Raw genomic sequence first — 26,846 nt, 5'->3', positions numbered from 1 at the left:
TTAGGCTGACAGCAATATCACCTGGTTCTTATAGATGTGAGCCTGGATTTGTTTCTAGCTGAGCCTGCATTGTAACTGGGAAGTGCAATTCCCCTTAATAAAGAATTATTGTTAGCGTTTGCACGCTGCGTAGCTGTTTATAGCCAGTTTATAGATGGAAATCCACAGGTAGATGGTTTCGGTACTTTCTGTTGGTCCTTTTTTCGAATGACTTCTCTATTCTCAGCTTTTCAATGTTGACTGCCCTTTGGGTAGAATTGCTTATGCCTCTAAAAAGTCTTCCGGGGAACGCTTCCCGGTTTGTATACTTAAAATCGTGCCTGTCTGGGAATGCCCTCCTGTGGTGTGGAACACGGCTGTGGAGAGCGCTTCCACTATGGCCTTTTCCTTTCCATTCTCAGCAGCGTGGGCACCCTTGGCTCTTGGAGGCTTTATGTTATGGAAATTCAGCAATCTTGTGTTCACCTTCACCTAGTCCTTCTTCACCTTTGTTGGTTTCTTTTTGTTGATTATTTCTGCCCTTGTAGCTTCTCTTTAAAAACCCTCCGTTCCCCCTTGACTTTCTCATCCTGAGGAAGTCTAGACCATTGCAGTGTTTGTCCTGGGGATGCCCCGCTGGCTGCCTTTCTGTTCATTGCCTGTCCTCCTGCCTCGCCTGGACCCATTGTGGTGTTTGTCCTGCGGATGCCTGGCCGGCTGCCTTTCTGTTCATTGCCTGTCCTCCTGCCTCTGCAAGCGACACCAGCGTTTCTCATCTCTCTCATTTGGAACCAAGTTACTCTTTCCGTGAGGCATTGGTTAACAATTCCACCTCTTTCCTCTCCTTCAGTACAGACATACCTGAACCTTTCTAGCAGAAGTTGCATGAATCGAGTGATGTCAGTTTTCCATGTGGTACAGGCTTCCCCAGCTTCAAAAGTATTTCCTTTGGACTCGGGGAAGGGGAGCTAACCACCTATGCTTACCATGCCATTTACATGATAGCTGCCAAGGGGAAGGTCTTGTTCGGTTTTGCTGTTTTAATAGATGATCTTTTAGAACATTTCTCTGTTTATAGAAGCATTGTGCAGGAAGTACAGAGAGTCCTTGTATCCGTCCACCCCCCAACCACTGCCCCTCATACAATTTCCCTTATTATTCTCTTGCATTTGTGGTGTCTTCATCATAGTTGATGAGGCCATGCGGACACGTTATCATTAACTAAAGTCCATAGTCTACTTTAGGGCTCGTGCTTTATGTGGTACAGATCGATGGCTTTTGGCAAATGTACAGTGTCATGTGCCCACAATGATCACATCGTATGGAATTGTTCCTCCACCCTAACGCCCTGGGCTCCATCTACTCATCGTTCCAGTCTTGCCCTGAACCCATGGCAACTACTGATCTCTTTACTGTTTCTATAGTTTGTTTTTAAGATGGGAGAGAATGGATTGTATATACAGGACGAGGGGAAACAGCCAAAAAAGAAGAGAACCTGGAGATTTCAGGAGGGAAAGGTGCTTGATGGGGTGAGTTTCCTGGGAAGGCAGGAGAAGATGGGCATGAGGAGCGCAGAGGTGGCTTTGTCCTGGAGACGGGCAGGCTCAGGGAAGCACATTGAGTGGGAAGCGCCCGCTGGTTCTATTATTTCAGTCGAGTTCCAGGGTCAGCTCCAGTCAGTATGGGGGCTAGTGAAATTGTCTCAGAGGGGAAGGAGAAGCAGTCAGACAGAGGATGAGTATGTAGATTCTTGGCTGGGCAGCAAGGAGCACTGGCTAAGGCTGGAAACTGATTTGTACGCAGTAGCCACTAAAATCCAGGGCTGGGCTGGGGAGGCAGGACAAGGAGCGGAAGTTCACAGAGGCTGGTGGTCAGCGGGAAAACAGGCCTGTGCAGGGCTGCAGAGAGTGAGAAAGGGTCTGCCTGGGGAGCGGCTTCTACTTCCGAGGTGTCCAATGCCAACTCTTGTTTCATGAGTCCTGGCCACACCTAGACAGCACACAAGAGTCAGGTGGTACCTCCACTTTGCAGAAAGCAAGACTGGTCTCCATTTCACCCCGTTGGGGGAGCTGACCTGGAGATCTTAAGGAACCAGAACTAACGTGAGCGACTCCTCTTCAAGCACTTTTGTCCTTGAAATACGTGCCCAGAGCAAACATCTCTTTGCAAAACATCTCTTTTCAAACAATTCTTTGAATTCTTTTTTTTCTTGGGGGGTGATTAACATTTTGTGTTTTCATAGAAGCCATATTCCATCGGAGTTATTCTGCAGCACTCTTTCAGAGCCAGGGCTATTTTTTAAAAAGCATTTGGCACTCTGAAGTGTTACATGTGGCTTAGTGAAAACAGCAATATGCAGAGATTCAAAAGATGTCACTCCGTGTTAGGGACAAAACGTGATCAACTTTAATTATTCTCCAACACAAACACTGACTTCAGCTGTGGGGCTGTGGGAAGCAGGGGCCATCTTTGCAGGAGAGTCGCTCTTTGTACATAGCCTTCAGGACTTGAACTCTCAGTGACTTCTGAACTGCTCAACAACAGAGAGAGAGAGAGAGAGAAATAAAACCCTCTCCTGGGCATGTGCTTCAGTAAGAACAGCTGCTCAGAGCAAGCCAATGGACTAGGCTGGACCCCCTAACTGCAGTCGTGTATCTGACAAGGGCAGGAACACGTCTGCTTCCTCTGTGCTGGTGTCCACCCACAGACAGGAGCCTTGGTGGCCACGGTGACCCTCCCTCTGGCTTCCTTGAAGAAGCCCTCACACATCCGTGGTCTTATTGAATTGTTGCAACGGTCCTCGCAGAGAGAATTAGTATTACCACTACCCAAAAGATGGTAAACAGAAGTTCCCGTAGATTAAGTGGAGGAGGCAGGAGCTGAACCGAGGTTGTTCTCCCCTCAGAGACCATGTATGTGAGGCACGTTGGGCTCCTGTAACAACCATAAAGAAAAAACATGATCATGCTCAGTGCCTGATCCAGGGAGGAGCTAGAACAATGGAAATCATTACAATTACGGGTTAAGATCCCTCACAGATGTACCAGTGGGCTAGGCAGCCAGCTCATAATGTTCTTGCTGAAAACCTGTGTGAGGAGTAAGTGCCTGTCCTCCTAAGGTTCATGGTTCTTTGACCACAGTAAAAAATTAACCAGAATCATTTAAATCCATTCCAGTTGATTGACAGCTTTCTGCCAATACACAGGCTTTCAAAATCCAGCCAATGGGTGACAGCCCCACTCTCCTGAAAGCCAGCCAATCAGTGACAGACCTGCCTTTATAAAATCCAGCCAATGGGTGACAGCCCCGCTCTCCTGAAAGCCAGCCAATCAGTGACAGACCCGCCTTTATAAAAGCCAGCCAATCAATGACAGCCCTGCCCCTCTGAAAGCCAGCCAATCAAGGACAGCCTCACCCTTCTGAAAGCCAGCCAATCAATGACTCCCCACTATTCTGAAAGCCAATCAGTGACAGCCCTGCCCCTCTGAAAGCCAGCCAATCAATGACATCCCTGTCCTTCTAAAAGCCAGCCAATCTGTGACAGCCCTGCCCTTCTGAAAGTCAGCCACAGTATCAGCCCTGGTCTTCAAAAAGCCAGCCAATCAGTTACAGTCCCACACTTCTAAAAGCCGCCAATTAGTGACAGCCCTGACCTTCTAAAAACCAGCCAATCAGTGACAGACCCGCCTTTATAAAAGCCAGCCAATCAATGACAGCCCTGCCCCTCTGAAAGCCAGCCAATCAGTGACTGCCCTGCCCTTCTGAAAGCCACCTAATCAAAATAGCCTCACTTGGGTACCTGGGATGCCACTGCTGAAGGTGGACCAGGTGTACCCTCCCTAAGACTGGCTCTTCCCTGGGGTGGAGGACCCCTGTCTCTCTGGCTTAGCAAACTGTCATTAGGGTGTTTGTTTCTGACTCTGAGTAGGGCTTCTGCCTGGGCAGATCTATTTCATGCTGAGGACTCACTCCAAGAAGCCCCTGCCTGGGGCAGGAAGCAGGGGCTTGGCCGTGGCAGGTGTCCCTGTGTGTGATGGGACCAACCTCAGTGTGGGCCTCTGAGCTGTGGCCAGAAGGAGGAGAGTCCACAGGGCCAGAGTACAGAGAGGTGAACTCCTGTCCGTGGGGATGCCTATCGTGGGCTCCCCTTTGTGAATGTCAAAGGAGCACAGTGTGTCTGGCCCTGCCCCTGCGTCCTGATGGCCAAGGTCAGGGCTCTTTCTCCATCTGCATGATCTCTCCCAGGCAGTGGTGAAATCACCCCGTGGAGGGTGGCGGGTCTCCCTCTGAACACCCTGCTTTGTGAGGACACCCATCAGGTCAGGTCTGCTGACTTCAAGTCTGGGCAGAGGAAAAAGCACAGGTGGTCAGGAATACCCCATAAGAGCCAATATCAATCCAAACTGCTCTGAACACACACCTGCTCTGCCTTGACAGTTTGTAGACAGCCTCCCCACATCCTCCGTTTCCACACAATTACTTTCTGCACGTCAGTGCCCCTGAGAGGGTGGTCCAGTGACCGAGTGGGCACAGCGGCTGCGGGGAGAAGTGGCGGGGCCCAGGCCTTCACTGTTGTCGTGTAGCTCCCGTGGGGCGTTTGAGGTGGGAACCGCAGTAAGAGACTCGAGTCTTGCTGGGAGTGAGGTCTTGGAAGCGGCCGACCCCTCCTGTGGCATCCCAGCAGAATTCCTATGGAGGTGCTGTACACTTAAGGTCTGGAGTGCCCCCTGGACCAGCCTCCACATGAAAGATCTTGACATGGTCTGTCATATTCCCATTGCTCTTTACGACGTGCCCACGACATCCATGCCACTAGCCTGGAGCCTTTCCCTGTCCTCAGCTGCCTCCTCCCAGCACTGTTTCAGGGGATACCACCACCTGCCCTCCCACATCCCAAATCTGCAGTGAGAGTCCAACCAGGCAGTGAATTCTGAGTCCAGAATTCTGAGTCCACAACCACCCAGTGTTGGGGTGTGGCACTGGTGCCTCTGTGAGACCCTGTGAGGGTGGTGAGCACACACCTATGCTCTGTGAAATGGAGGAGGAAAGTGAGGCCCTGGGAGGAGCCAGGAGTTCTGAGTAAGAAGATGCCACAGCCCAAGGGTAGGCCCAGCTCCTCTGACGTGGCCACCTCCAGCTTCCCCAGATCGTAGTTCCACATGCGACAAAAATGTAAACAATTGGAGGACTTCTGGGAACTGGCTCTGCCTGGGGCTCCCCTGAGCTGTGGTCAGGGCAGTGGGTCAGGGCAGAGACAGGGCAGTGGGTCACTTGGCTACTGATGATTGGTCCACACAAATGAAAATCTAAAGGGCAGCCTTCATTATTTCACTAAATGGTAATGATCAATGCATTGATGGTGATGTTCAGTTCCATGTGTGTTTGCCATGCCTGAGGCCCTGCACTGGGTTCCGAGGACAATCTGGGCCAGACTGCAAAGGGAGGTGGAGCCAGGTTCAAGGAAAATGAACACCGAGTGGGACCCATGTCTTGTTCATGTTCAGGCTGGAAGACGTTTGTGCCTGTCAGGAAGGGAAACCTGAACCACATGGAGGGAGATGTCACGGGAGCTCTGAGGGTTGAACCCCAGTGGCTGGACCACAGGAGAGCTTTAGGGAAAGTCAAGAAAGCAGAGGCAGGCCCTGCTCACTGCACAGCAGTGGTGTGGGTGCGATGGCCCAGGGGCCACCTGCTCTGGCCTGTTTGCGTGGGAACTCATGAGGACATAAACAGCCCTGATTCCGTGGGAATGACACAGGTGTAGGAGGCCGACGTGGGGCCGTCCCCTTGTCCCCTTACATCTCCAGCTGGGTGAGCTGCTCAGCTGGCCTGCAGGGCAGTGGCTCCAGCCCTCTGACGTCCCCCGGCCATGGCTGAGGCTTCCCAGTTCTTGGGTTTAGGTGGAGGGATCTTGAGTCTCTAGTTGTGTAGAGGACTTGGAGCTTAGAAGAATGGCGACTGGTGTGGTGCTCCATTGGTCTTGGTTTCCACAGCTCTGATGTAATTCTTTGGAATTGGGAGGGAGTCAGCAAAAATCCAATGGGGACAAGTGGTGGTTTGGCCCAGAGCCACCTGGCCCCACCTGCACTGCTCTCGGGGCAGATTCAACTGCAAAGCATCTGGGAGAAAGCCTGGCTTTTTATTATTCTGGTGACCCTGACTGAGTTTCCTTCCTTGGGCGAAGGTGAGGGGGTCTCAGCTTTCCCATCGGTGGCCCAAGGATGCTGGGGTTGGGAGCATGTGAGTTCTGCTCCAGCTGCGAAACGCTCCTTCTCTGCATCTGTGGCCAAAAAAGACTCTGGGAGAGCAGGAGCCAGCTCAGTGTGTGCTGCAGGTTTAGAGCCAAGATCCGGATGAAGAAGAGTGGCTTGGACCCTCATTTCGTGCAAGGCCTGAGCCTGCCGAGGCCAGCATCTCTCCAGGTGTTTGAGGTGGGGTGTTCTGAGCCTGGAGCCTCTTCCCAGCTTGGGTGGGTGGCAGAGGGTCAGATGAGAGGAAGAACCAGGGTGCTGTGCCGGTTCCTAAGGTCCTGTGGGCTAGTGACCTCCTGCTTCTCTCCTCTCCTTCTAGGGTTTCAGTCTTTGATCAGCCCACAGTGGGTTTCAGACTGTGGGCCGCCTGTGATGAGTTGCTGGCTACAGCCACGTGGAGCTGCGGGAGAAGGACCAAGGCTGAACAGCAGCCAGCACATTGGCCTTTTCGGCTTGATCTTAATTTGTCAGAAAGTGCTCCCTTCTCACCCTCAGCATTTCATGAGATCCCGAAAACCTGATGCCCTAATGTAGTGGATTTTGCAATTATTCTAAATTAGGCAGAAAAGCACATTTCAGAGAGTTTCTCCCCATCTGTCTAACTTGAAGGTTCTGCTGTTTGTAATGAGTCATTTCTTCAGCACAGACTCCTGGACTGAGAGGAATTTTCTTACTTCATCTTTGCTTTTCCATTGTGTAGAAGCTTGAAGCCTCCCGCTCCTCTCCCAGGGCGAGAGCTTTGGCTTTGAGGACGGACTGAGCTCATAAACAAGACCCGCTAGGGACCTGCCACGCCTCCGAGGAACTCTGCTGGGGCTCTGGTTCCAGGCGATGCCTGAGGACAGGGGACGTCCTGAGATGGGCAGTCAGGGCAACAGAGGGGAGGAGGAGGTGGCTGACGTTGAGGCAGATGCAGGAGGTGCTGGCATCTCTGCTCCCAGTTCCCACCCTCGTGTCACACACCAGCTTTTACTAGTGACCACAGTGCCGTGCTTCACACTCTGCTTACAAGTGACAGACCTTGTTGCACCCAAAGGGAAACTTGGCAAGGTCCCTGCTGTCTTCTCTTCATCCTGGGGAGGTGTGGACTGAGTCACCTGCTCCGGTCACTCTGCTGGATGTGGTGGGCATGAGGCTTGGCCTCAGGGACCCCCGGACTCCATTGCCTCCACTGTCGGTGGGGGCTACTTTCAGGCCGTGGCTCAGGAGGTGGTTTAGGGTTAATTCTGCTTATGGACCTGGAATGGGGGAGCACAGGGGGCCCAGCTCTGTGGGCATTTGCTGATAGTGTCTTGAAATGCTCTGTAAGGTCTGCTAGGATTTGCCTTGAAGCCACGTTAGAGCATTTTTACTGTGGAATTTACATAACATAAAGCGAACCTTTTTGCATTGCCAATTTCAACAGCATTTAGTACATCCTTGATGTTGTGCAACCACCATCTCTGTCAAGCTCCAAAACACTTTCATCACCCCCAGAGAAAACCCCGTACCCATTAGGCTGACTGGAAGCCACTTTTGACTTCCCTCTTGAACCTTCAGGCACAGAAAATGAAGAAATTCCCCTCAGTGGTGGTCAAGGGTGAGGGTGGGTCAGGGAGGTCTCCCAGGAGGCTTCCAAGCCTGGAGCCTCTTCCCAGCCTGGAGAAGTGCCCTGGGTGGCTCCCAGCACCACTGACCACCTGGTTTGATGAAGAGACTGCACGGGACAGTGCTGCAAGCGTGACGTGGCTTGTTCGTAGGTTCTCCCTTCCTCTATTCTGCTGCTGGCTATGTGACCTTGAGCAAGTTACCCAACTTCAAGAAGAAGGAACTTCTAAGAATACTTCCCTGCAGGCTGAGGGGGGGCGCACATGGGCATCATGGGTGAGAAGGGCCTGCAGGCTGGGGGGGGCCCACATGGGCGCTGAGAGTGAGAAGGGCCTGCAGGATGAGGTGGGGCCCACATGGGCATCATGGGTGAGAAGGGCCTGCAGGCTGAGATGGGCCCACATGGGCATCATGGGTGAGAAGGGCCTGCAGGCTGAGATGGGCCCACATGGGCATCATGGGTGAGAAGGGCCTGCAGGATGAGGTGGGGCCCACATGGGCATCATGGGTGAGAAGGGCCTGCAGGCTGAGAGGGGCCCACATGGGCATCATGGGTGAGAAGGGCCTGCAGGCTGAGATGGGCCCACATGGGCATCATGGGTGAGAAGGGCCTGCAGGATGAGGTGGGGCCCACATGGGCATCATGGGTGAGAAGGGCCTGCAGGATGAGGTGGGGCCCACATGGGCATCATGGGTGAGAAGGGTCTGCAGGCTGAGGTGGGGCCCACATGGGCGCTGAGGGTGAGAAGGGCCTGCAGGCTGAGGTGGGCCCACATGGGCATCATGGGTGAGAAGGGTCTGCAGGATGAGGTGGGCCCACATGGGCATCATGGGTGAGAAGGGCCTGCAGGCTGAGGTGGGCCCACATGGGCATCATGGGTGAGAAGGGCCTGCAGGCTGAGATGGGCCCACATGGGCATCATGGGTGAGAAGGGCCTGCAGGATGAGGTGGGGCCCACATGGGCATCATGGGTGAGAAGGGCCTGCAGGCTGAGATGGGCCCACATGGGCATCATGGGTGAGAAGGGCCTGCAGGCTGAGATGGGCCCACATGGGCATCATGGGTGAGAAGGGCCTGCAGGATGAGGTGGGGCCCACATGGGCATCATGGGTGAGAAGGGCCTGCAGGCTGAGATGGGCCCACATGGGCATCATGGGTGGGAAGGGCCTGCAGGCTGAGATGGGCCCACATGGGCATCATGGGTGAGAAGGGCCTGCAGGATGAGGTGGGGCCCACATGGGCATCATGGGTGAGAAGGGCCTACAGGATGAGGTGGGGCCCACATGGGCATCATGGGTGAGAAGGGTCTGCAGGCTGAGGTGGGGCCCACATGGGCGCTGAGGGTGAGAAGGGCCTGCAGGCTGAGGTGGGCCCACATGGGCATCATGGGTGAGAAGGGTCTGCAGGATGAGGTGGGCCCACATGGGCATCATGGGTGAGAAGGGCCTGCAGGCTGAGGTGGGCCCACATGGGCATCATGGGTGAGAAGGGTCTGCAGGATGAGGTGGGCCCACATGGGCATCATGGGTGAGAAGGGCCTGCAGGATGAGGTGGGGCCCACATGGGCATCATGGGTGAGAAGGGCCTACAGGATGAGGTGGGGCCCACATGGGCATCATGGGTGAGAAGGGTCTGCAGGCTGAGGTGGGGCCCACATGGGTGCTGAGGGTGAGAAGGGCCTGCAGGCTGAGGTGGGCCCACATGGGCATCATGGGTGAGAAGGGTCTGCAGGATGAGGTGGGCCCACATGGGCATCATGGGTGAGAAGGGCCTGCAGGCTGAGGTGGGCCCACATGGGCATCATGGGTGAGAAGGGTCTGCAGGATGAGGTGGGCCCACATGGGCATCATGGGTGAGAAGGGCCTGCAGGCTGAGGTGGGCCCACATGGGCATCATGGGTGAGAAGGTTCTGCAGGATGAGGTGGGCCCACATGGGCATCATGGGTGAGAAGGGCCTGCAGGATGAGGTGGGCCCACATGGGCATCATGGGTGAGAAGGGTCTGCAGGATGAGGTGGGCCCACATGGGCATCATGGGTGAGAAGGGTCTGCAGGATGAGGTGGGCCCACATGGGCATCATGGGTGAGAAGGGCCTGCAGGCTGAGGTGGGCCCACATGGGCGCTGAGGGTGAGAAGGGCCTGCAGGCTCTTGGGACATCGCCTTCTCCATCCTCCTTGAATGGCGCTGACTCTGGTTTGCAGGTGGGCAAGGAAGGCAGATAAAAAGGGAGTTCTGGGTTGGATTCTCTTTCTGTTTGGTGCCCTCTGGTGAGCTAAGGACAAGGAGACAGGATGGGACTAATGTTCTCCTGGACGTGGGACTGAGGCTGCTCCTTCAGTGTGGGCGGGTGAGAGATTGGTGTTGTAACAGGGGGAGGGGGAAGAGAAGGAGAGGGGTAGGAGGGACAGCTGGAGAGAGAGAGAGGGCCTCAGGTCCTGGTGATGTCAGACCCCATTGGAATGGCTGCTGCAGCCTTCTTGGTCCAGGGTGGACTGGCGTGTGTCCCTGTTCATATGTCGTGCAAGCCTAGCCCCGCTCTACGCTCCATGGGGAGGGCCTTTGAGGCCACCGGGCCGACAGCTGCAGAGCCCCCCAGCTGTAGCCCTGCCCAGCTCCTGCTGCTCCAGCACTTCCATCCCCAGTGCGGCCAATGTGGGGTGCGGCCATTGAATGAATGAGTGCGGGCAAATCCTCGTCGACAACTTGCCGATTTGAACTGAAATCTGGGCTACAGGTGAGAGAGGCAAGAATCCAAGGAAAGGATGGAGACCAAGAGGCTTAGTGAGGTGGCCAGCGGGGGCATCTGTGTTAGATGGAAGCCGCGTGCAGGGCATGGCTGGGGAAGAACTGACCCAGTTCCTGAGGCTGCAGGGTAGACTGGGCTCGTGGGGAAGGATCTCATTGCCCATTCGTGCCTTCAGGACCCTTTCCTGTGCCCTGAGCCTACGGCGGATCTGCCGTCTGTCAGATGCTGGACCCTCGTGTGCACATCATCACGTCCTCAGGCCTCTGCGGTGCCCATCTCTCCATCTCATGGCCCAGGCCTCTGCGGTGCCTATCTCCATCTCGTGGCTCAGGCCTCCATGGTGCCTGTCTCTCCAGCTCGTGGCCCTGGATGCTGGTGGTGCCCACCTGGCAGTGTGCCCAGCTCATGGGGAGCTCAGCAAACCCTTGCCGACATGCAGTGGGTTCCCACTGGGTCCTGTGATCAGATGAGTAAATGAGAGCCTGCAGAAGCCCTGCCACTCTTGCCTTTTCTTTTTGGGTCAATGAGGTGGCAGCCCATGTGTTGATTCTGCAAGTGTAGACACAGCTCTTGAATAATCACATGGAATCGCTTTACCCAGAGAGGCCCAGACACCTGTGGGAGGCCAGCCCAGCTTCCCACCAGAGGCCACTCGGTGGTGTTCATGTGCCCTCAGTTTGGGTGTCCTTCCAGCATCTGGCCCACAGGAAGGGGAATTCTAAGTGCACGCCAGTCACCCTGGTCTGCACTTACTGGTATCGCTCTGATTTGTTGCATGGAGTGGGGAGGAGCCAAAGACAGCATTGGAATGGAGGACGGGCCAAGCCTCCACCCTGGTGGCCTTTTTCCTGCATGTGAGGCAGGCTCCCTCTCTGTTTTCCTCCTCCCCAGAAGCTCTCAAGGGCAGGACTCCTCTGCTCAGCTCACAGTAGCAGCTCTGATGCTGGAACAGGGCCTGAGTGGATGGATGGATGATTCCCCAGTGGGGGTCTCTGAAGCCTACCCTGTTCCATTGAGAGTAGGACCAGCCTAGATGGACGATGTTGGCTGTGGGATGTACGGAGGGCAGAGGCCACCCCAAAGGGAGAGGGACCAGCCTAGATGAGCTCACCCACGGTGGGAGGGTGGTGTCTGATAGGGGTGGGTGGAAATGGCCTGGCTTGGCATCCATGCAGCAAAACCCACAGCCCAGGAACCCCAGAGGGGAAGGGACAGGTGTCCAGTGTCCACTGGGATGGCAGGAGTGGGGCTGGGGTGCCGGGCAGGGAGGTCCACAGAACTCCATGTGGGGCTTCATCCTCAGTCCCTGGGCCCCTTTGGTGCCCACCCCTGCTGGCCCCCTGACTGCATGCAGCTCAGTGAGGAAGGCAGGGTGTGTGGTGCTAGAACAGGCCCCAGATACCCATAGAACACGCCTCAGAGAGGCTGCAGGCCTGCCCACAGCCACACCGCCAGACAACTGGCCCTCCACCCTAATCTTCTGACCCCACTATGCCCTCCTGCCCACATGGGCCCACGTCTTGGATTTCTTTAATGGAGAAGAAAATTCCCCTAAGATACAAGAGCCTCAACATTTTAAGGATTTTCTGCATCTCAAAATCGTAGGCTCCTTGCTGGGCAAGGTGAGCCTCTGCAGGTCCTCATAGGACCAAGCAAATCTGATTCACCCCAGAAAATCCAATATCCAAGCTGAGCTTTGGCCTGGGTGGGCTCCATTTCCTCCCTACATCCTATTTAGGAAGTGTCTCCTGACAGCCTCCAAAAGGTGCTAACATGCAACGTTCTGAGGGATTATTGCTCAAAAACAAGATTTTCCATGTGGTCAAGACTCTGCGAGCCTCAAACACAACGAATCCACCCGAGTGGGCTTGGGCTTTGCCTGGGTGCCACACGCTCACACTTTGGAAGCCCAGCTTTGGTGACATCCACACACGCACAGGCACACACGCCACAGATGATGCCGCCTCATTCTCAGGAGGTGTTTGTCTAAGCTCTGCTTTAAATATTTACCCCCAATTGTACAAATGATAGGGGCCTGAACCTGGTACTAGATAAATGGGGACTTCCTTAAAAGGACACCTGCTATCTTTGACATTTTCCAACAAAGCTTTTGCTGTTGAAGAGCGATTGCACATAGAAATGCTTCTTCCTGGCGGTCACGGCAAGGTGAACTTTTAGGACACAGCCGCAGACAGGGAGACGGCCTCTGAGAAGTCCAAGCCGTCAGCCCTGGAGCTCGAGCATTCAGCCAGAAAAACGGTCACTCAGGGCAGTGCTGACCTGTGCTGCAAGAAAAAGTAAATTTTCCACCGTCACAGATCTGTTTTCCTGTCTTTGTTCTTTCTTCCCTGGGAACCTCCAACTCTGTTCTTATTTCTCAAGATGGCCTTAGGGGGCGGGGGCATGGCCTCTACGTTAACAGAGGACACCTGCACAGAAGACACCATTGTCCCTAGAGCCCTAGAGACCAGGCCAGAGCCTTCCGGGGGCCCCAGGCCAGTGGCGTGCCACTGAGTGTTTAGCAACCAGCTCTCCAGAGGAAAAAGGGCCTGGTTTTTACCTTGTGCCAATTTCTGTAGTGTAAACACTCCCACCACGGCAGGTTTCAAACCACCCACGTGAACTCACTTAGCGTGGAGTTGGAAAGAGACACCCGTGATCCATTCCTGCAGGCGGGGGGAGCTGGCACCAGCACACCACGGCAGGCTGTGGGTTTGGAAACTCGAGGACTGCGTGCCACTTTTGAAAAGAAATCCTTACTTCTCCCAGGTGAGGCCTGCCACCCCAGTTATCAGTGATCTGAGAGGACTTGAGAGCGTGTGTGTGTGTGTGTGTGTGTGTGTGTGTGTGTGTGTGTGTGTGTGTGTGAGAGAGAGAGAGACAGAGAGCGCCAGAGTCTGACACTGACGTGTGAGGTGGTGGGGGCCTGCAGTGCTGGGAGCTAAGGTAGAGAGATCACCTGCCCTGCGGGGCGTCCTGTTCTCCAGGGCCCTGGGCAGGCCTGTTGGACAGGGCTTAGCAACCTCATTTTGTCCGTCATTTCCTGTGGGGATACTGCCCTGACTTCGGAGCCCTGTGGTCGGGGTGGGAGGAGACAGCTGAGCTTTGTTCTTCCGTCCATGAGAAGGACCCTGCTGTGTCCATCTCCGGCACCGCCCCTCTGGCCCTCCACCCCCTGGGTCTGCTGGCAGGCAGGGTTTCCAGCCCTGATGTTTTTAGAGTCAGGATTAGCTCACTCTGCCCTCCCTACCAGAGACCCCCAGCTTTTGGAAATCACTTTGGGCTGGAGAGATGAGGTCATGCTACGTGTCTTCAGTTGCAGGAGGATGGATGACAAGGGGCCCCACAGCGAGAGCCCCATCAGGGTCACTGCCTCCTCCCCATGCCCGTGGTGACCACGGGTCACCCACCGGAGATCCAAGGCTGGCGCTGGCTTCCCGGCACGGGTGGGGGTGTTGCCTGTGTTGCCAGGTGCTTGGTGGGTGACGGGTCTGCTCGAGAGTTTATTTCTCTTTTCCTTTCCTCTCCCATTTCTCGAGAAAGGGAGTGTGTGCTTGGGGGTGCTTAGGACTTGATCTGGGGGGTGGACTCCATCCCTCTGTCCAATAGGCAGTGGGGGGCGGGGTGCCTCCCGGTGAGGCTGCTGCCATCTGGCCAGGAGAAGCGGTCATGTGGGGACACACAGCTGCCCTCCTGCTCATGAAGGTTGTTGGTTTGTTCCCCGAGGCGCCAAGCAGAGGAGGAGAAAGACGCAAGGAAGGCAGACATTGGTTCAATATGGCTCATGGTGAGAGCCCTTGATTGCAAAGGGGCCATGGGAAAAGGTGGCGAGTTTCTGCCATTGAGGGGTGAGCAGGACAGGGGCAGAGCTTGCGGGGCCCCTGACTGTGGAAGGAAGGGTGGTCAGGTAAGGCGGTTCCTAACTCACCACAGGGCGGATGCTGTGAGGACCCAGCTCGGGGTGTTCCACCACCACAGCCGCCCCCTGGTTTCTGGGGTCCCTGCCTCATGGCCCCTGCAGCCCCAGACCTAGAGTGGCCTGCACCTAGTTTTTCCCTGGATTTGGCTTGGTGTTCTGTCCTGCAACCCAAGACGCGCTGCAGCAGGTGTCTGGAAAATCTTGAAAGGAAAGGTTTGAAAATCTTGCAGGAAATGTCACGCGGAGGAGGTGGACACAGCGCTCGTTCTCCCTCCTGCACATGCGCTGAGCCGCAGGGACGGGCAACACGCTGTGGCGGGTCCTCAGACAGTTCCTGCCTTGGGCTCTGCCTCCATAATTTCCACTTGCCAGAGTGACATAATGACACTGGGGAATCCGGTCATTTTCTCCAAACTTCAAATGAGGCATCTTTATTAGCAGGTGCTAAATTGCCTCTCCAGATGCTGAATAGTAACAATTAGCTCCATTAACATCGCAACAGCTGTAATTTTTGAGGAAATGAAAAACATTAATAACTACTACCAAAAGCTAAAAAACAAAGCCAAACAGAAACACAGCAGCCCCCAAAGGCTTGAAATTACCAATATGGGAGAAGAGCCTGGTAAGCCCAGACAGCCCAGGGGCCTCCCCCTGGAGGGCAGCACCTCCTCCCTGGGGAGAGCCACGGTCAGAGCTGCCTCCTCCCAGGACGACTGTGCTGGGCTTTGGGGCTCGGTGACAGGGATGTACCCAAGGGAGCGAATCGGATAGGGTGCCAGGAAACTCTTCAGAGCGCATGTCCTTACAAGCTGGAGATGAAGCTGAGCAAGTGTCCACACACACGTGCACCCTCGCACACGCACACACATATGGGCAGCCCCACGCGGCGGCTAACCCCCACAGTGCACGCTCACACTCAGTGTGTGAAGGCACACCTGGGGTCTAGGCCACAGAGGGCTGCCTGGTGTCGTGCAGACAAAAGGTGAGCGTGTGCGGCTGTCCAGGACATCGGCTGCTGACTTGGATGGAAACGTTTCAGAGAGCTGGGAGGATCTGGTGGCCCAAGTGCTTGGGTGAGAAAACAGATGTATTAACCAGGCCAACCTCCCTCTCAGAGACCATGAGTGGAAGTGATTCTTGCCAAACTAAATGTCGTTTCCAAGTAGTGATTTAATTTTCAAAAATTTAAATTAAAGTCAGCTTTACTGAAATAATTTCTATTAAAAATGACAGCATTGTAGGTTGTATTTTGCCACAAATTTTAATAAATCGTTAAAATTTTTAGAGTAAAACGTTTGAACAATAAAAATATATATGGTTTGGCATTTATGTACTTGATTAAAATATTTGAAAACACATGCAGGTGTGCACCTGTTTGCATGTATGTGTGAGAACATGCACACAGGTGAAGCGGTGACCACACAAACACGTGCACACGCATGCAGCCACCGACTTCCAAACACCCACGGGGACACATACCAGCCTTCAGGCTGGAGGACGGCGGGATCGGGAGTGGGAGACAGCGAGGAATCAGAGAGGCTGGGAGGAGGGGAGGTGTGGGAAGGCCAGGGCCTGTGCAGGCCTGTGCGGGGCTTCTGCTGCAGAGCTGGGGTCAGGGCTGGAGCAGGGAGGGTTCGGGTTGTGCAGCTCCAGGCAGCTGCAGGGTGCAGGATGGTGGGGAAGCTGCTGGGAGTGAGCACGCCCCTCTGCCGAGTCCTTTCAGAGGAGAGGGTGGGTAGGGGAAGGTCCATTCTTTCTGCTTCCTCTTCTGCCCCTCCTTTGGCTGCTGCAGTGCCCTGTGGCGGGGATGCCCTAGGACCCGGCCTCCCTTCTCTCTGCGAGTCTCTGTGGCTGACCACCCGCCCCTCGTGTGGAACCAGAACCCACCAGGCCATCTTTCTTCCCTCGAACTCATTCCGGACATGGCTCTGGGTGCAGGGTTTGTGCAGTGAACTGACTTCGTTGCGGTGGCCTTCCTTGCCTCCTTTCTTTGGGAGAGGCAGACATCCTCCAGAAATAAAGCTCACAGCCCGGGCTTCATGTGGAATCTCCCCGAGAGCATGCTATTCAGAATAGCAGTATCAAGTCGGGGCTAAATGAGTCCACCACTTCCAAATTAGCATTTTTAGGAAAAAGTGTGCCTCATGCCAACTTGCAGATTCCATAAGTTTCCGTTTAATCTTTATACTAAATTTAAAGAGGATTTAATTAGCAATTCATTTCTTTCTCTTTATTTTTGTGTTTCTCTTGAAATGAGATTTGAAATGAATTCTTTTTTCTGTCCCAGGGCACGGTGTTAAGTCCGATTTCCAGCGGTGATAACGGAGGAAGCCTCCCTGATGTACATCTCTGGATGGACGTGTGTGTGGGTAAAACTGTGGCTTTCTTTCCTCAATGAACCAGCAGAGCCCCCTCCACTCCCTACCTTGGCCAACGCCCTGCACCCTTCTCAGGCTCCAGCCTGGGGCAGCTGGTCCCTGCCCATCTTACCATTCAGGGTGTTTCCTGATTCGCCGAGGGAAAGGAACGCCTGCTGCCAGCTTGCTCTGTGGTCTTCCTGACCCTCCCTGGCCTCTCCTGGGCTGAAGTGGGCAGGGGCCTTTCTCTGGTATCCTCCGCTTCTCCTGACTGCACCACGTGCAGACACCCTAACCCAGTCTGTGTTTGTTGACTTGGCCAACCAAAGCCACCCTGGATTTCATCTCCTGCTCAGGCTGTGTGAGCTCACCAGCTGTGCGGGGTGGAGTCTTCACTTCGAGGATTCCCTGCAGGGTCAGTGTGACCCTTCACACAGGCGGGCCTCTGGAGGCAGCTGCCCAGGAGCAGTCTCCCAGTCTGACCTGAGGGTCTTTCACACCCCATGCAGGTGTGTATGCGTGCACGAGTGTGTGCACACGTCAGTGCGTGGGTGCCCTCATGTATTAGTCCACTGCCACACCGCTATAAAGAACTAACTGAGACTGGATAATTTATGAAGAAAAGAGGTTAAATTGACTCACAGTTTTGCAGGCTTAACAGGAAGCATGGCTAGAAGGCCTCAGGAAACTTACGACCATGGCGGAAGGCGATGGAAAGCAGGCACTTCTTACCTGGCAGAGCAGGAGACAGAAAGAGAGAAAGAGCCAAGGGGGACGTGCCACACATGTTCACACAACCAGATCCACAGAGAACTCACTCACCAGCACGGAAACAGCAAGGGGAACTTCACCCCCATGATCCAATCACCTCCCACCAGGCCCCTTTCCCGACACGTGGTGATTACAATTTGAGATGAGATTTGGGTGGGGACACAGAGCCAAACCATATCACCTCAAATATGCGTGCTCTACATACATATGTGAGGTAATATGGTGTGGTTCTGTGTACTCGTGCACGTGAGTGTGTGCATGTGATGTGTGCATATGTATGTGTGCGTGCACAAGAGTACCTATGTAAATGCACTTGTACGTGTGCATGCACAATGTGCGCATATGTGTGTGGGTGTGTGCACATGTGTACGTGTTTGCTTACATATGTGTGCATATATATATGGGTGTGTGTCCGTGTGTGCACTGGGACTCCGCTCTGAGGGCAGCTGGCGGTGAGGCAGGCCTACAGCAGCAGGTCAGACCTACACTGAGGTCTCCAAACAGCGCTTTCCTCTTCTTCACATGGCCCCTGGCTGGGCCCACCTTCTGCTCCAGGCAGGTGCCAGGGTGGCTGGTGCAGGGGGGTGGAACTTGGTCTGCAGCTCACTGACGTTCTGTGATTTTCCTCCAGTTTTTCCCTCTGTGTTTCACTGGCGCAAGTTCCCTTTGCTCCGTTTTCAGTTCGCCCGTCTTTCCCTTTGCGTCTCATCTGCTGCTAATCCCTCCAGGGTGGTTTTCATCTCAGAGTTAGGGTTGACGTCGTTGTTTCCTCTAGAAGTTTCCTGGTTGTTTAGTTACTTTTTTTGGTATCTTTCACGCGTTCACATGATCAGTCTTTCCTCTAGCTTCTTGAACAAACAGATACGGTAATCCTTTTCTTATCTCTGTCTGATTATGTGTTATTTCTGAATGGATTTCACACCGTTTCTCTCCTCACTGTGGGTCAGGCTTTCCTGCTTCTTTGTACGCTCGGTAATTTTTCACTGGATGCCAGACGTGGTACATTTTGCCTTGTTGGGTGCTGGATATTTCTGCAGTCCTGTGAATGTTCTTGGGTTTTGTTCCGGGAGACAGTGAAAGTATTGGAAATGGCTGAACCCTTTTAGGTCTTGCTTTGTTGGGTGAGACCAGGGAAACATTTACTGTAGGGTGAATTTTGCCCCACTCCTGAGGCAAAACCCTCTGTGTCCTTAACCCAGTGGCCTGCGAATGACGAGGTCTTCCACCCTGGCCGCCACTGACTCTGCGTGAGTTTCAGGCATGCTTCCCTCTAATCCTTTCAGGTGGCTTTTTCCCCAGGGTCGGGCAGTTTCCTCACACGCATTTATGGGAACTCGGCGGAGGCCTGTGGGTCCTTGTGCAGCTCTCTGGAGTTCTGTCTCTGCAGCTCCTGCTCCCCAGGACTCCGGCATGAGAACGCCAGCTTTTCTGTCTGAACATCAGCCCCGCCACTTAGAGGGGGTCTTCAGGCTCTGCTTGAGCCCCTTCCCTGTCCTGCAGCCTGGAGGGCTCTCTTCTTTTGTTTCTTGCCTCAAGGACCTCTGTCCTTTGTTGCCTGATGTCCAATGTCTTAAAAACTATTGTTTCTTTAGTTTTTTTTTTTTTTTTTTTTGGTTTTTAGTTACGTAAGGCAGGAGGGTAAACCTGCTGCAGCCCCTCACTGAAATCTTGGTCAGAGGCAGAATCCTATCGGCGAGTTTAGGCAGTTCAGATTTATCCTGAAGGTCATGGAAACACTGAAGCAAGCATCTCAGTCCCTCAGCTCAAGGCTGTGCGGCTGGGTCCTAACAGAACAAATCTTTCTCCCTAGTGCACGCCTGTGGTTTACTGGACATTCCGCCCATGTGGGCAACTGCACAGCTGCGATTCTAAGGGCAATCTTTTACTTGTAGATTGCAGAAGTGGCCATTCGACCATAGACTATGCAATGGAGAGACTGATTAGGAGTAACAGAAGGCTGTGTGAAAGACTGAAGGTCTGTGGCCCCCTGAAATTCAAACATTAAAACCTAATCACCAATGTGATGGTATTTGGAGGTGGGACCTTTGGGAGATGCTCAGGTCATGAGGAATCTGCTCACACGAGTGGGACTTGTGTTTTTTATCAGAGGCCCCCAGAGAGCTCCTTTGCCCCTTCCACCACGTGGGGCCACAGTGAGAAGGTGCTGTCCATGAAGCAGGAAGCGGGTTTGCAGACAGGAACTGCCGGTGCTTTGATTTGGACTTCTCAGCCCCCAGAACTGTGAGCAATATCTGTCTATTATTTCTAAGCCACCCAGTCTGTAATATTTTGTCACAGGAGCCTGAAAGGAGTGACACAACTGGTGCTAGAGGCTTCTGGCTTTCCTTGAATTTATGAAAGGAATAGATAACCACATGAGCTCTAAGACCCCTGCATAGACAGAAGTATAATCCTCCCCTAAAAGTTGGGGGCCTCTGCCTCCCCCAGCCTGAGGTGACCTTGACAGGCTGTTGTCCTACTGTCCCATTATTGCTTGGGAATGGCTACAGAAGATGATAGATTTCTTTCCTCTTTTTTTTTTTTTTTTTTTTTTTTTGAGATGGAGTTTTGCTCCTGTCACCCAGGCTGGAGTGCAGCGGTATGATCTCGGCTCATTGCAACCTCCGCCTCCTAGGTTCAAGTGATTCTCCTGCCTCAGCCTACCGAATAGCTGGGATTACAGGCGCGCACCACCACGCCTGGCTAATTTTTGTATTTTTTAGTAGAGATGGGGTTTTATCATGTTTGCCAAGCTGGTCATGAACTCCTGACCTCAAGTGATCCACCTGACTTGGCCTCCCAAAGTACTGGGATTATAGGCATGAGCCTCCAGGCCCAGCCCAGGTAATATATTTCAAAACTAGAGTGATGGACTTCTCTTCCTCAGAGGTGGAAGTGACTGTCCTGACACAGCCGCATTGCACTGGGAGTTCTGGGAGGTAACTCGTATTTTCTTGATTGTTTGCTTGTTAGAACGTAAACCTGACACATAGTAGGTGTTCAAGAATATTTGTTGAATGAATTACTGTTGCTCAAAGCTAGGTTTTTAACCATCTGGTATAGTTTGGCTCTGTGTCCCTACCCAAATCTCACGTAGAATTGGGATTCCCAGTGTTGGAGGTGTGGCCTGGTGGGAAGTGATTGGGTCACAGGGGTGGTTTCTCATGAATTAGCACCATCTCCTTGGTGCTGTTCTCACGAAATGGAGTGAGTTCTCATGAGACTGGCTCTTTCAAAGTGTATGGCACCTCCCTCCTCTCTCTCTCTCTCGTTGCTCCAGCCTTGTGATTGCCTGCCTGCCCCACCTTCACCTTCCACCATGAGTGTCAATTTCCTGAGGTCTCCTTGCTATGCTTTCTGTACAGCCTGCAAAGCTGTGAGCCAATTAAACCTCTTTTCTTGATAAATCATCTGGTCTCAAGTATTCATTTACAGCAATATAAGAAGAGACTAATATATGATTGGTTTATGAATAGTTGGTTTTAATGGAGGTGGGTATTAGTGACACTTGCATTTATTACCATTTGCATTTTCGTTTCTGTGATTTTTGGCGGGACTCGGTGTTCTGCTGGTGCACCTGCTAAGAAGTACACAGTTACTCTGGTTGGACACTGAGGTGCATTGATGATTCTTTGCCCTGAAAGATATTTATACCAAGAGATAAGCAGTGAGTTGATGGGCATGAGATCTTTTGGTTTCGTGCTTATGAAGGGCCAACGCTCTTTGTGATTTTTCTACCCAGCTGCTTCCAGATCACATGCATGCTTCGTCAGCTGTGCCCACACTGGCTGCAGGGAGACGTGGCTGAGATCCCTGGCTGTCCTCTCCTGTTTCAGACTTGCTATTCCTTGTACCTTGGTGCTGGGAGTGAGGGTGTGGGGACTCACATATGCATCAGGCTCCTTCTGACAGAAGATGGTCTCCATCAGATGGTCCTGTAGTCCCTACAGGGCGACCTCCTATGCTGGGCCCGAGACCTTTCAGAAAACAAGACCTATTCTTCATGCATCCAACAATTGAGATCCCGTGTGTCAGGCATGGTTCTTGTGCCGAGGGCCATCCCCCAACACAGGACCTGGAGGCGGAATGGGCTCCTCTTCCAGGCCACAGGGAGGGCTCTGTCCAGGCCCTTGGCTTCTCCAGCAGCCCTCCTCAGGCATGGGGGCTCTGCTCCTCAGCCATCTTTGGATTGAGCAGAACACACTTCCTCCTATCCTGCCTCTTAGATGACATTTCATGCTCTTGAGATTTCAATTTTGGGCCCCTGGTAGCAGGGGCAGTGTGTTTCAGAACGACATCCCCATGTCACAGTGTACAAAGCATTTTACCCCCATGATCCATTTAATCTTCATAGCAGCTGGTGGAGGAAGCGCCTCATCTCCTTTCACAGAGTGGCAGATGGAAGGCCAGAGACCTTGCTCTTTGCTCACCGTCCCCTGGCCAGGAAGTCTTAGAGTTGGGCCTTAACCCCTTTCCTTGGACTCCAAGACCTAGGTTCTTACTGTGGCATGACAGCTGCCCAGATCTGACGTCCGTCCAGGGTGGCTTGCCCTACAAGTTGCTGGAGAGCGCTTTGCATCTGCCGAGTTTCTGAAGGGTGGACCCTTCTGTATCCTGCTGTGAATATTTCTGGGTCTCAGAGCTCTTGTGGGAATTGGTTCACTTCTTTCAGAGCCCAAGGGCCACACCTGTGTTTAGAGCACACCCCTGAAAACACAAGAGCAGCTTCTCTTTCCGAGGGCACACAGCCCAGGGTGCCGTAGGCATCAGCCAAGGGCAAGGAGAGCTAAAGGGGTGTGCTTCATCTCGGTGACCTGCTCTGGAAGGGAAAAGGTGCACTGACAGGCGGGGTGTGATGTCACCAACCTTGTTATTGCCCCCCCCACCCCCACCGCGGCCACCCGCCGCTGCCCCTGAGTGACAGGTACAGCAGACACGGTTCCCATCTTACTACTGAGGGGAGGCTCAGACTCACTGACTCCTGACAGTCAAGTCTCCTGGGATCTAAGCCCCGATCCTCCAACCCCAACTCCAACAAGCTGCCTCCCTCCAGTTATCCAGGGAGCTCTGGGCGGACGGGAAGGACTTTCTTGTCAGGGGTCCCTTGTTTCTCTCTCCTGCCGCGTGGCCCTTCTGCAGGACGGTCCCTCCCTCGGGCCTCTCCTCCTCTTCCCTTCCCTCCCACATGTCTCCATAGCAGGTGGATTTCCATGGGGCAGTCCTGAGTGTTGCTGAGCTGCGGGGCCCAGAGCATGTGGACATTGTGGGGCCATGGTTGGGGTTGGTCCCTGCCCTCCTGCCAAGGACCCAACTACCCAGCCAGCCTCATCCAGAGGGTGTGGCTCCTATGAGAGCTGGGACCTCTGGCCACAGCCACTGCCCATGCTCCTACCTGAGGAAGGGATGTGCACTGTCTTCCCTGCTCCGCCAGCCCGGATTCAGACCCCAAGTACCAGATGCGGGGCTGGACCCACGGACACAGGTGTGTTTTCACGACTGGATAAGCTGCTGACCTGGTTCTCCCCACTGACAGCAGCCCAGACCTGTCTGGAGCCTGGGAGGCCCCTGAGGGCCACAGGTTCCAACCCCTCCCCTTCTCTCTGCTCATTCTGCACCGTCCACGCATGCCCCCACCTCTTCCAACACGCCCAGGTTGCACCTGCCTCCTCCCTATGCCTTGCGGAGCCCCCTCCTGGAGACTTTCCCTGTCCTGGTGCCTTGATGTCCCTCTTTGTGCCAATCTGATGGGATACTGCATGTTCTCCGGGTTCTCATCTGCCCTCCCCACTAGAATAAGCTCCAGGGGGTCGGGGCTCTGTTTGCAGGAGCTGGAATTGTGCCCTGCATGTGGCGGGTACTTATGAGCATTTGTCGAGCGAATGAAGGAATGAAAGGGGGCACTGGGCTGGGGCTTGGGATGCCTTGGTTCTGGGTCCAGCAGGCATGGACAGGCCTGCGGTCGGTGGGTGCCCTTGTTCCGCCCCCTGTCGTAACAGCATTTGCAGCCATCATCAGGGCGTGCTTTCTGAGAGAAGGCACACTGGCTCAGCTCACTGGATTCTTCCAGAAACATCATGGGATGACACTACTGTCCCCATTTTCTAGGAGGGGAGGGTGGGGCTGGGCTGGGGGGTAGTGAGTGGTAGGGACAGTCTTACCTGCACACCCAGGGAACCAGAAGCCTGCACTGATGCATGGACGGGGCTGCCCAGGTGAAAAGGATTCTGAGCCATGGGATCTTTGTGGCAAGATGCCCTCTGGCCCTGGTGATGGAGGCAGGCGGGACGGTGGCCGTGGGATTGTGGGGTGGGTGGGTGGCATTTGTTTCCCTGGAAAAGCTTGGAGTCTCTGGTGCAGATGCTGGGGAGCCTCAGTGCATCTCCGTGGTGCTCGTGAGGCCGAGCTGAGGCCGGTCCGGGAACCCGACACTGGCAGGGAGTGTGGTGTGCAGGCTGTGAACTGAGGAGTGTGACCCCATGGATGGGGGAAGGAAGCTGGCCCAGCAGAGGCAGAAATCCAGCCGTAGGAGGCGCCATACAAGCCGTGGCCTCACGGGAGCTGGGGCTACAGTGACCCCCGCCCCCAGGGATGCGCTGAGTTGGACTGAGGTGGCTGGGCCTTTATACCCCTCGTTGGCCAGGCGTTGGATTTGGAGGGCCCAGGAGGATGTGCCCTTGGGCGAGGCCACTCTCTGCAGCGGAGGCTACCCCTGCAGTGCCAATGATTCTACATGCTGTCCCAGAAGGGTGTCTGGTCAGCCCATCCCAGTGTCCACCATCACAGCCGGCGGAGAGCCAAGGTCACACCAAGGTGGGTGACAACACAGGTGGGCTGTGAGAACTTCTGATTTGGAACAAGACACCCTCTCCCACCCTGGCAGGAATGTTCCCAAAAAATCCCCACAGGGAGGGGAGACTCTGCACTGTCCTGAGGCCCCGAGGGGCTGCCCGCCGACCCTGCCCCACTTCAGTTTCACTTCCCCTCCTACTCTGGGGGTTATGGAGACCCAGGCCCATTTGGGAATGAGGGGAGCACTCTGAGACTTGCAGCTCCAGCACCTGCATGGCTGTTCCTCCAGACTCAAGTCCTCATGCCAGTGCCCCACCTTCGGGGCGGTGCCCGTCAGCGTGCCCCAGGGGAACAGGACAGAAACAGAACCACGAATGGTGGGGCTGGCGAGCGTGACCTCTGTCGAGCGGGTTGGCAGCCTGGAAACTCAGTAAGGGTGGGTTCAGCTTTGAGGCAGAGTTGCTTCTTCTCTGGGAAGCCTGTCTTTCTGCACAAGGGCTTCTGCTGGTGGTGCGAGGCCCACACACATCATGGGAGAGCTTCTGCTTTACATAAAATCAGCGGTCTGTAAATGTCAGTCGTATCTAAAAATTACCTTCACAACAGCATCTGGTTCTGGTGAGTAACCAACAACTGGGCACCACGGCCTGGCCAAATTGGCACATAAAATTAGCGATCATGGGGCTAACGGAGTTTAGACAATGACCCTGCCAGTTAACAGAGCAGATTTTCCCCAGGAGGCTGGGGGGAGAAAGAGAGAGAGAGACAGAGAGAGAGAGACAGAGAGAGTTGTGTGACATGCAAGGAGAGGGGTCCCATCCAAGGAGACGGTTGTGCATTGGTGTCTTAGGCCCTAAGGGAAGCGTAAGCCTGACCCCTGTCCCATAGCTGGGCTTGTCTGTGCAGTAGGGGCAAACCTCCTGCTTCACAACTAGCCCAGGCCCGGGTCTCATTCCCTGTACCCCAGGTCACCAGGCCCCAGCTCTGTGGGCAGGATGGTGACGTGCCATGACCCAGGCACTTGGGGCAATCACTGCTGATTCCGGAAACCACCAGAGTCTTCTCTGTGGCCTGGTGCCTCGGGAGCACACCAACCCAGTCCCACCATCCTGCGGGACGCTGCGGGACCAGCACACTAGCTCGGAGGACTAGGGATGCTCAAGACTCCCGTTTCACATTTGGGGCAGCGGGTGGGTGCCTCGAAACTTGAGAAACTGTTACTGCAGCTCTGAAAATGGTTGTGGCTTCATAGAAATTTCCCATCATGCCTCTACCTTTGGAACAAAGCGCTTTGGGCTGGACTGGTGAGTCCCAGCTTCCAGGCGATTGAAAGTTCTGGGCGAAGTCTCCCGGCAGCCACCCTGGGGAGGCAACCGGGCCCAGAAGCCACTGTCACACCGTCAGCGAGGAGGTGGCCAGCGGAGAGAGCCATTCACCCCAGTTCTCACCCCTGAAACTGGGTCCTTCTCTGAGAGTTTTGGGAATGTAAAGCTATCTGCCATACGCGGGGAGGATGTGGAATGAAAATACGGGTGAACGTCAAAAGCTATCTGTGCACAGAACTCAGGGCCCTGCGGCGGGCCTGGGGCCTGGGGCCGGGGCATGGGGCCTCCTTGCTGGGTAGACCCTTGTCCAACTCACGCAGAGCTTCTTTTGTTTTTCACTCATGGTGAGCGAGTCTCCTCGTGTCGGTGTGGTCCCCAGGAAGGCGACGCCTACTGCTCCGTGCTGACCCCTGAGCTCCTGCCATGGGGCACTGTCCAGAAGTTTGATGAAGGACTTCAAATGAGGAGTGGGCAGCTCCTGCAGGTGGGGCCTGGACTGTCTGGACGTCGCTGGCTAATGGGCAGCTTCTCTTCCCCGCAGGAGGGGCAGAAACAGAGGGAGATGCTTCTCTGAGCTCGGGGCCAGAGCCTACCAAAAAGGGGTCGGGGGATGTCCCCCTACCTCCACAAAGCTGAGGGGCTGAGCCTTTTTAGTAACTGTTCCTGAGTGACCACGGGGAGAGCCAGTGCAGGCACCCCCAGCAGGCACCCCCAGCAGGCGCCCTGAGCTGGAAGGGTGCCCAGAGTACTGAGCTGTGTCACGCTGGGCCACGGACACACCCCGCGCATACGCCCTAGGAGCCCGCTTCGAAGGCCTGTGGCTGTGTGCGTTCGTGTGTGCTCAGGGGATCTGATAGACTCTCAATTCGTTCTCAGTTCTCCCTTTTGCTAAAGTCCAGACTGCAGCCATGTCCTGTGCTTCCCCAGCCCCCGACAGGAACAGGCAGGCTCTGGGGAGCAGTGCGGGCCGCTGGCAGCTAGGTCTAATGTGCACCGGCTGAGCCAGCGTGCTCCCCTCTCCTGGGGCGGCTGCCGGGCTCAAACACAGAAGGCAAAAGTCAGACCGGCTGGCCCGCCGCCAGCTCTGGTGTTCTTTCCGCGCGGTGCCTCTGAAGCCCTG

This window comes from Macaca thibetana, chromosome 12 (assembly GCF_024542745.1).
Source record: "Macaca thibetana thibetana isolate TM-01 chromosome 12, ASM2454274v1, whole genome shotgun sequence".
Classification (NCBI taxonomy): Eukaryota; Metazoa; Chordata; class Mammalia; order Primates; family Cercopithecidae; genus Macaca; species Macaca thibetana.
This window is presented reverse-complemented; position numbering follows the sequence as displayed.